We start from the raw sequence: 10,658 nt of genomic DNA, 5'->3' as shown, positions 1-10,658 counted from the left end.
AGAATCGACCTTCAAAGACAGTGCTTAGAACTGTGCTGCAATAGCTGTAGCTGCATCAACTTCCAGAATACCTGCTACCTTCCCAGACATCATCCTTTGAGTTAGGTTTTGATGCTCATTCGCAAGCATAGTTTCAATAAGATTATAAGCTTCAGTATAGCTTTGGGCCCACAAGGCACCTCCAGCTGCTGCATCGAGCATGGGCCGATATTGGGCCCCAAAACCATTATAGAAACCAGTGATCACCATCCAGTCAAGCATACCATGATGTGGACACTTCCTCAACATCTCCTTGTAGCGCTCCCAAGCTTCGCACATAGATTCCGCTGGTTGCTGCGCAAACTGAGTAAGAGCACTCCTCATAGCTGCAGTCTTTGCCAGTGGATAGAACTTTACCAAAAACTTTTGTGCAAGATCTTGCCAAGTAGTGATGGACCCAGCTGGTTCAGAATGTAACCAGTCCTTAGCTTTATCCCTCAAAGAGAATGGGAAAAGCCTCAGCTTGATAGCCTCATCAGTAACACCATTATATTTGAAAGTACTACAAATCTCGACAAAATTCCTGATGTGCATGTTGGGGTCTTCAGTCGCAGCACCTCCGAAAGAAATGAAATTCTCCACCATCTGAATGGTGCCCGGCTTGATTTCAAAGTTATTGGCCTCAATAGCCAGATGCATGATGCTTGACTGAATGTCATCAATTTTAGGCCGAGAAAAGTCCATAAGAGCTGGATATGCCGGAACTATACGATCACCCATGATTACTGGTTCTTTCTGCTCACTCTCGTTATCCGAATCTTCAAATTCTATCTTCCCCAGAATATCAAGAACATAGTCTGTCTCCTCAGCCGTATCTAAAGTCCTCTTGCGAGTACGAGAACGTGTTTGCATAAACGCTCGCTAAAGTACCTGAAACACAACCGGAAGCGATAAGTAACACGTCTTAATCACCGAGTCCTAATGACCACTGATGGTAAGTACATAAACTAAACAAATACGCCGAGTCCCCGGCAGCGGATAATAATACATGCAAGTATACACGCGCTAATAATACATGCAAGTATACACGTTCGCAAGTAATATAGAATAATTTCTAGTTCGTTCCCACAGAGACTCGGATTAATTATGCTCAATTAACACTTACTCACCAACGTATGATCACTTCTCAATGTCAAGGCAATAACACTTAGATTGATTAACTAATTATTAACTACGAGAATTAAACACTTAACAGACACTTGAATTAACAATATTAAACACACATGAGATCATAACTTGATTACTATTTCCTTCAATAGTTATCGTTATTACCCTTAGCATGTAACGGTGATGATATTAATCGAACAACACTAAACCGATAAAAGCCAACTTTTGTTGTACTAATACCATTCTACCAAACATCCACAATTGAGATAGAAGTTGAATAGGTATCAATTATGTTGAGACCCTATATGTCTATAGAATTTGACAACATAACGATTTAAGCACAAGTTATTCCTTATGATTACACAGGGCAAGTAAAACGGTTAGAGTTACCCACTAATAATGCATACACATACATGAACCTATGCTAGCATGGCAAGTTCGAAATCTCAAGATCCACCATCGCTTCATAAGTGATTAACACCCTATCTTATATGTTCGCGACGCACATAAGACGAATAAGCACAACCAATACTAGATATCATACAATCATCACACACTAAGGTATTAAACATCTAACTAAAGAATTTCATAGCAAATCCGTTACGACCCCATGATCACGATTAGCCCATGATAGAACTCATCATCACCATGGGTTCATATGAAAGCATGATATTAATACGCGAGAATAATTAATAAAACTATTTATATTAAACCAGAGTACGTCAAAAGAGTAATAAGGTTCAAATTAAAGAAAACTAGCATCCACTGATACAACGAATAAAAGAATCACAAGAACTATGCTTCATCTTCGTTGCGATGTGCTAAAACGTTCTTCTTCCTTATCTCCTTGCTCCTTGATTAGTACCACGATTCAACACACGTGAAACGTCTCTGAAAACTACTTATATATAAGCCCCATAAAACCCATACATCTAAGAAGCCGGAAGTCCAGCAGAACAAGAACTCTAAAAAATAGATTTTTAATTCGCGCCCCTGAGCGGCCGCCCAGCAATCCTGAGCGGCCGCCCAGCCAGGCTGAGCGGCCGCCCAGCACCTTTCTGGAAAATTAATTATTTTGCTCCTGTTCTCTGATGCGTTCTGCTCCTAACTTCCCACTTGCAATGCCAAGCACATACTAAGGCCTAGTCCTGATGAAATATCTCCACAAATGCAAGTAATACCCTTAAATGCACAAACACTAGAAAAACGCATCAAATACATAAAATACTTAATTTTAAGATATCAATTCAAGCCATTATAAGACGTTCTAAGTGGTATGAAATGCCACTTATCATAAATAATGACTAAGGATAATGCAGAAAAATCTATAACTAATGAAACACATAATTCAACATCCATCGAGTTACAAAATGCTTCATCTGTCAGTAGACAATATGCCTCATCCGTCGGTAGACAATCAGCTTCATCCGTCGAGATACAAAGTGTATCATCCGTCGGAACAATGAGAGAAGCTGAGAGTCAAAACAGATCACCTATAGATAGAACCTCTTCCTCAAATCAAATATTCACAAACTCAGGGGAAGTTTCTCATAATCAAAACTCAGTCACACATCAAGACAACAATGAGGCCTCTTCATCTAGAGCTAATCTACCTCAACAGAGAAAATGGACTAAAGATCACCCTTTTGAGCTCATTATTGGTGATGCATCTGCTAGACTTCAAACAAGGAAAGCAACTCAAGAAGAGTGTCTGAATAGCAGCTTCCTTTCTAAGGAAGAACCAAAGAAGGTAGAAGAAGCTCTGTTGGATCCTGATTGGATTTTAGCTATGCAGGAGGAGCTAAACTAATTTGAAAGGAACAAGGTATGGAAGCTGGTACCCAAACCTAAAGGAAAGAATCCAATAGACACCAAGTGGGTATTCAGAAACAGGATGGATAAAAATGGCATAGTGATCAGGAACAAAGCTAGACTGGTTGCTAAGGGCTACTGTCAACAAAAAGGAATAGATTTTGATGAAATATTTGCTCCTGTTGCAAGACTTGAAGCCATCAGAAATTTTTTACCCTATGCAACCCATGCAAATTTCAAAGTCTATCAAATGGATGTCAAAAGTACCTTTCTAATGGAGATTTGGAGGAGGAAGTCTATGTTAGTCAGCCTCCTGATTTTGAAGATCCAAATTTTCCAGAATATGTCTACTATCTTCTGAAAGCACTTTATGGAATGAAACAAGCACCTAGAGCCTGGTATGACACTTTATCAAAGTTTCTTTTGGAAAATCACTTCACAAGAGGTACTGTTGATAAAACTTTATTCTTTAGAAAAACTTTGCAAAAAGTTTGCCAAATTGATGCAAAGTAAGTATGAAATGAGCATGATGGGAGAACTAACTTACTTTCTTGGTTTACAAGTTAAGCAAGTTAGTGATGGAATATTCATTAGTCAAACCAAATATATTTTTGATCTTTTAAAGAAGTTTGATCTAATGGATTGCATCTGCAAAAATTCCCATGGCCACTGCAACTAAACTTGAATTAAACACTACTGAAAAGTCTGTGGATATTTCAAACTATAGGGGCATGGTTGGCTCACTTATGTACTTAACAACTAGTAGGCCAGATATAATGTTTGCTACCTGTCTTTGTGCTAGATTTTAGGCTGGTCCTATAGAATCTCATTTAGTAGCTATTAAGAGAATTTTCAGATATCTCAAGAGAACACCAAAACTTGGCATTTGGTACCCTAGAGATTCTGGTTTTGATCTAACTGGTTATTCAGATGCAGATTATGCAGGTTGTAAAATTGATAGAAAAAGTACAACAGGAACCTGTCAATTTTTAGGAAATAAGCTTGTGTCCTTGTTCAGTAAAAAGCAAAATTAAGTTTCTACTTCTACAGCTGAAGCTGAATATATTGCTGCTGGTAGTTGCTATGCACAGATTTTATGGATGAGAAACCAATTGTTGGACTATGGTCTGCAAGTGGACATAATTCATATTTTCTGTGATTACACAAGTGCAATTGCCATCACTGAAAATCCAATACAGCATTCAAGAACAAAGCACATAGACATCAATTTTTTTACCACTTCATTAGGGAACATGTGATGAATGGTACTGTAGAAATTCATTTTGTTCCAAGTGAAAAGCAGCTTGCAGATATCTTTACCAAGCCACTTGATGAATTCACCTTTTCCAGGTTGGTAAGTGAGTTAGGCATGCTTAATTACTCTTAAATCATTACAGACATTTTTGCAAGTTGTAATGCAGCCAGAAACTTAATTGATTTTTCTGTTTTAGATGAAATTTTGGCAAAGTCAAAATTTACATCCTGACGAATGCTCATTATCCATCGAGTTTGATCATCCGTCGGAATAGAATAGCTTAATAAAAATCAATTACTTTTCTGGATTATTTTATACCCGACGGATAATTGTTTTATTCTCATCCGTCGAATTGCTTTCATCTTGGCCGTTGGAACCCTAAACATTATCCATCGGATATACTTACAGTCTGTGAGTATATCACGACGGATAATTGACAGAATTTTGACAGTTTATTTATTTTAAATGGCTATTTTGGGCTATTTTTATTGGTTACTTTATTTCACTTTATTACTTTTGACAGTTTATTTCTGAGATAGTATAAAAGCAAAATTCATTTTCATTCTTTTCTTTTATCATTCTCAAATCAATTGCTCTAACTCTCTTATTCTCCAAAGCAAATACTCTCTTTCTCTCTGCAAATTCCCTTACTCTAACAATGGCACCAGTAGTCAAAATCATGTCTCAGTCTGGATTTATCTATGAGAAGAACAACTTTGTAGCTCTTGTGAACAAGGAAATTCCGGTGTCTGAAGATTTTCACAAAATGATGGATTTTGTGAAAAGTTGCAAACTCTGTTATGCGATGCTGGAATCACCCACAATCTACTGTGAAGTTGTGGAGGAAATATGGAAAACTGATGTGTACCAGTCTATAGACAAAACCATAAATTTCACACTCAAAGGTAAGCAATGCTGCATTAACAGTGACATAATTCAAGCATGCTTTAATATTCCTGAAAACACTACTACTGTTCCACACACAGATGCTAATTTAGTTACCATGTTTAATTCTATTGGCTATGCACTTCCTACTTCTAAGTTAAATGAGATTAGAAGGCTAGGTCTTAGAAAGGAATGGAGTTATTTTTGTGATATAGTTATCAAGGTGTTTTCTGAAAAAATAAGTAATTTTGATTCTGTCAATACTGTCATGCTTAACATGCTTTATATGCTAGTTACTGATAATTATCATAATTTCAGTGACATGGTTATGTTTGAATTAGGCTATAAGTTAGGGGAAGTTAATAAGAGAGGTAAAAGTGTCTATTATGCTATATTCTTTATGATTCTTGCTAACCATCTTATTGAGAATATTGTTATTGAGAACCCAACCAACAAACTGGATTGTTGGGTTCAAGAAAGGAGAATTATTGCAGATCTGAACAGAGAAAGTCACTACAAAGAGGTGCCCCTCTTCTACTTTCCAATCATGGAGGGCCCTTAGGTAAGTGAGGTAAGCAACCATCGTCACTACTCTTCCAACCTCACAAATTTCTTTGCCTTTAAGTGTAGCTATGGCATCTGTGTCAATGACCCAACAAATGCCTACCCAAGCTACCAAAACAAAAACTTCAAAATTCAAAACAAAAGAAAGCCCCCTCTAGTTCTCTCAAAAGAAACCAGTTGCAAAATCTACCAAACCTAAAGAGGAGAGTGTGAAGGATGGTGAGATAGGTGATGGATAGGGTGAAAATCAAAGAAACCCTAAGGATAAGGTTGGTGAGGTAAGTGTACCCAAACCTAGCCATACCACAGTTTCCCAACAAACTGTGGTAGTTAATAAGGAAATTAGCACAACTCTAGTTTCATCTTCTCAAAAGGATGTTACTATTGAAACAAGCTCCCAACCAGGAGCACAGGCCAAAAGGGTAAGGGACACTAGTTCACCTCAAACCTATTCCAGAAAGAAGAGATCTAAAACTCTTGGGGATGAACAGGGAACACACACAGTGTAAACTAAAGCTAAATACTCAGTCACTATACCATCTCAAAGTCAGTTTGATGTGGCTCCAATAAATGTGGAGTCACGGCCAAAATCTTTAGTAATAGAAGCACCACAAACACCAAACTCTCCCACAAATTCTCTGGATATGGATATGATCAACACATCAATTCCTGATTCCCCTTCTTTAACTATGTTGGGGAAGCCAAAATCTAGTGTAAGTGAGCATCATCTTTTGGATGATTTGTTGGCTCACTTGCCAATTCTTTCAGGAACTGTTGAAACATCTATGCCCAAATTTTCATCAATCTGCACAGAGTCCACAATAGTTTCCATTCCAAACTCATTCATTTCTTCTATTCCGATGGATATTGTTCATCCATCGGTTTGTGATTGTATCCCGACGGATGTGACTAGCAGCAGTCATCCGTCGGCTATCCTAACTACTATCCCCATGGATGTTTCTCATCCATCGGTACTCTCTATACACAGTGAAATTTCAACAATTGTTACAAGTGTAGATGAGTTAGTAGTTGTACAATCACTCTTAGAACTGAGGGAAGGGAGTGAAATGAGTGAGAGGTTGGGTTGCTCCCAGGCAAAAGGAGAGGAAAAGAGTGAACTCATGCAGGCTATTTCTTCCAGCCTGGCAAAAGAGAGTGAGAGGAGTCCCGCCTTAGAATGTAAAGGTGAGAGTGTGAGGGTGGTGAGCCAAGGGGAGCCCTTGATGCAACAAAAAAGAGAAAATGAGAGAAATGCAGGTACAAGAGTTATAAGGATGGAAACCATTGCTAGTGAGTCAGTGAATGTCAGTGATGCAGAAAGGGAGAGACTATTTCAACAAGAATATCAAGCTGTCATAGATTCTATCTCCCTGGATGCTGAGACATATACTCATCATGTTCCAGCTTATCAAACTCTAGCTGGACAGGGCAATGAGGATGCTGAGAGGATGCTCAACCTAGTGCATACAACTGCTTCATTACAAAGGGCAAAGGATGCAATCAGTGTTATGCCATCTACAACTGGTAGTGATCCTGAATTGGCTGAAGACTCTTTTGGGGATGATGGTGAAGGTGTGGAGAATGACAGCATGAGCATAGGGGAGATGCGGATATTCCTTCCCGGATGATGACTAAAGAGTGTTCATATTCACATCTCCGATCTACCTTATTCAAGCTAATTCATAACACCCAAATAGCAATTCAGGCATCCACAAGTGCCAGCACTAAAAGATTACTCACAGCACATCTTGAAGCTCTACAACTGCACAAGATCCAAGCTCTCCAACACAGTCAAAGTGTGGATAAAATGAAGCAAGAAATTTCTGAAGTCAAACAAGATTTTGTGGCAAGGTTGGATGTCAGACTTCCGGGAACCACCATGACTGAGATAGCTCAAAAGCTAAGGAAAGAAGTTGATCTAAACAGAAAGGTTGAGGCCTTGGACTCTAGGTTTCTAATGTGGAGAAGTCAATGGCTAACATACTTGCAAATCAGGAAGCTCAGACTACTCTGCTCCAACAGTTGGTGGTTGCACAACTCCCTTCTTCTCAACAACTTGATGCTAACAAAAAGGGGGAGAAAGGCTCATCAAGTGAGGGGGAGAAACTGCTCAAAATTTAAGTCAGCAAAGTAATTGTGCCAGCAATTGCTTTCACTAAGCCACCAGCTATGGATAGCATTGATCTCATCAATCTAGCAACATCAAAACTGGAATCAAATGACAAACTGACAAAGATTGATGTAGCAGCTACTGAGAAGGAGCTAGATAATAAACGGAAGAAGATTGATACATATATTTAAAAGAAATTTGTTCAGATATAGAAACCAAACAAGACTTTTCATCACCACTCACAAGTCACACAAATCCCAGTGAATGAAATGAGTCTTGGTAACTTGGAAAAAGGCCAATCTTCATGCATCAAATCTCCAAAAGCCCATCTAATTCTGAAGCCGAAAAGGAACTATTCGAAGTTCTCAGACAAAAACCCTGTGGATCTTATGTTTGAGACACCTAAGCCAGATGAAAAAAAGCTATTGGCAAGGTCAATTGCATTTTACAAAGATCCATCTGATTCAGTTCAAAAGAAGAGAATTGCCAAAATTTACAGGTATAGAAAAGAGATCTGTGTGGTGGCTGGACACCCTCTGTTTGTAGAAGCTAAGAAGGAAGAAAAAGAAAGGATCAAGCAAGAAAAGAAGCAGGCTTCTTAGATGCTAAGAAGCTCAACAAAAGAAGAAGCAAGCTGCTATCTTAGCCAAACTTCAAGCTATCAAATCTACAATTGAGATTTCTTAAAAACCACTTGTAATTACTGAAGCTCGAGATCAACAAATGCAAAATGAACCTCCACAGAAAAGAAAATTCAGATACAAGCTTTACTCCAAAAGAAAATTGGACTTTAGTGATGAGGAAATGGAAGACTACATTCCCAAACAGTCTACAACTTCAACTCAACCATCCCAGCCCTTAGTGGTACATGAGGAATTCAAGGTAGATCCAACAAAGAACTTTCATGGTGAACCTATAATTCCCAAGGATGAGCCAATAGATTGGGAAAGCTTGCCAATTCCTGAATTCAATTAACATATCTTCAACAAGCCAAAGAAGATAAAGATTAAAGCAACCAAAAAAGTAAAGCCTGTGACTTTCAGGTCAAAGACCCTAACCAAATCTTAACCTACAGTCAACAAGGGAGATCTCTTATATATCTGTGACATCAAGGAGTTTTCTGAAATAACCCTCTACTTGGATGAATTGGAAGAAGTAAGAGGAATTGATGCTCATAGACAGCTTCCTGAAAGGCTGGTGTTCAAGTACAAGGGAGGGAAAGAAATCACATGGCCACTTCACAGGATTCTTCATGAAAGACAATCTGTACTGATAAAGTTCTACTCATCCTTCAAGAAGAACTTTGGATTTAATGTGAATGCAAGGAGATTAGTCCTAAAGAAAATAGAAGATCTAAGGAGCAATAGAGCCAAAGATGCACTCCCAAAAACTCTATCAATTCCTTTCATAGGAAAAAGAGAGCATTTGAGGCCTTATTGGCTGATGAAATTCATGGATGATAAGGGTGTTAGAAGATTCTTCATATTGGATGACCAATTGAGTATCTCTACCAATGAGACTCTATTAGAAATGCAAGAAAAGCTGGATCTATCTGAAGCTGATGAACTTGAATTCTACAGATAACTCCAGAATCAAATAGGAGAAAATAACAGGAAGCTTGGGAAGAAATCCAGACAATCAAGGAAATAGAATCATCTGCTCAGACTAGAGGAGCATCTTGATTATGATTGTAAGAACTCTTTGTACACTTTGATGTGTTCTATTTTCAATAAAGTTGTAGCACTTATCAGTTTTATCTACTACATTTTAATCTATATTTTTAGGGTGTTTTGTTATCATCAAGTTTCTCTTAATTTATGGTTACAATTCCAGTAGACATAAATTGGGGGAGATGGTTAGGAATATGTTGTGAACTTGATGATAAGTCAAATAAAACACCTTAGTAGATTTAACTTAGTGAAACTTGTAGCTCTCGAAGGATGATCTAATATAGTCCCCACGGATGAACTTTATAGTCCCGACGGATGATATTTTGACATCCATCAAGAGTGTAGCTTATGTAACAAATCAATACTGTAGCACATTTTTGCAAACAACATGTTTTAGTCTGGTAGATTGTGTAGGGTTCTCTGAATCATATTGACTACTAGATTGATATGCGGAATATGTTGACTAATTGTAAATATGAGATGTCTTGTAATTCTGTATAAGTGAAATAGAGTCAAGTGGTAGATAGATTCCCGACAGATGATCTACAAGACTCCCGACAGATGATCAACAAAGTTCCCGACGGATGACCAATATAGTCCCGATGGATGATCAAATTCAAAATAGTTGTTGATAGTGACAATACAGTCACATGTGTTGGGTGTTTACAAAAGGAATGTGGCAGCCTGTTAGACAGGATTTTGATAACAAAAAAGCATTACTATTTCTATGCAAATGTGAAGATATTCAAAGATGTTGGAATAGAGTAGTGAAGCAGCATGGAGTTAGGCTAGATATATTTTATTTTATTATCTTGTCTTACTATCATATAACTTGGTGATATATAAACCAAGAGTAGCAAGTAGAACACTTAACTAAGCAAGTTTATTTTTCATAGAAACATATCAAGCTGTATTCTGCAAGAATTTCTCTGTAGTTTGTTTGTTCAACTTTTAAAGGAGCTATGAGCTTTTCAAAGATTTACAGAGTTCTCATTCTTATATATATATATGGTGGATACATTTAAATCCATCAGAAAGTTTTAAAGCCTTGTGTTTTATTACTTGGTGTTTTGATTTCAATTATCTTTCTATTCCGCACTTTAGCAAATTAAACACTGTTATATGTATTGAGTAAGAATATTTTTAAAATCAAGAAAAGAATCCAGAATTACATTCAACCCCCGTTCTGTAATTTTTATTTTATTGTTAGAGAATA

At 37.6% G+C, this 10,658-nt stretch overlaps 1 non-coding gene across 1 annotated transcript; it reads left to right on the top strand.

Moving 5' to 3' along the window:
• The first annotated feature begins 259 nt into the window (after nt 1-259).
• On the top strand, nt 260-366 carry LOC141688103 (small nucleolar RNA R71). Its single transcript, XR_012561568.1, has one exon. It is a non-coding gene; the product is annotated as a small nucleolar RNA R71 (small nucleolar RNA).
• The last annotated feature ends 10,292 nt before the right edge of the window (nt 367-10,658 follow it).

Source organism: Apium graveolens, chromosome 9 (genome assembly GCF_009905375.1).
Source record: "Apium graveolens cultivar Ventura chromosome 9, ASM990537v1, whole genome shotgun sequence".
NCBI classification, from domain to species: Eukaryota; Viridiplantae; Streptophyta; class Magnoliopsida; order Apiales; family Apiaceae; genus Apium; species Apium graveolens.
Note: the sequence above shows the minus strand (reverse complement) of the source record. Positions and strands in the feature narration are given on the sequence as shown.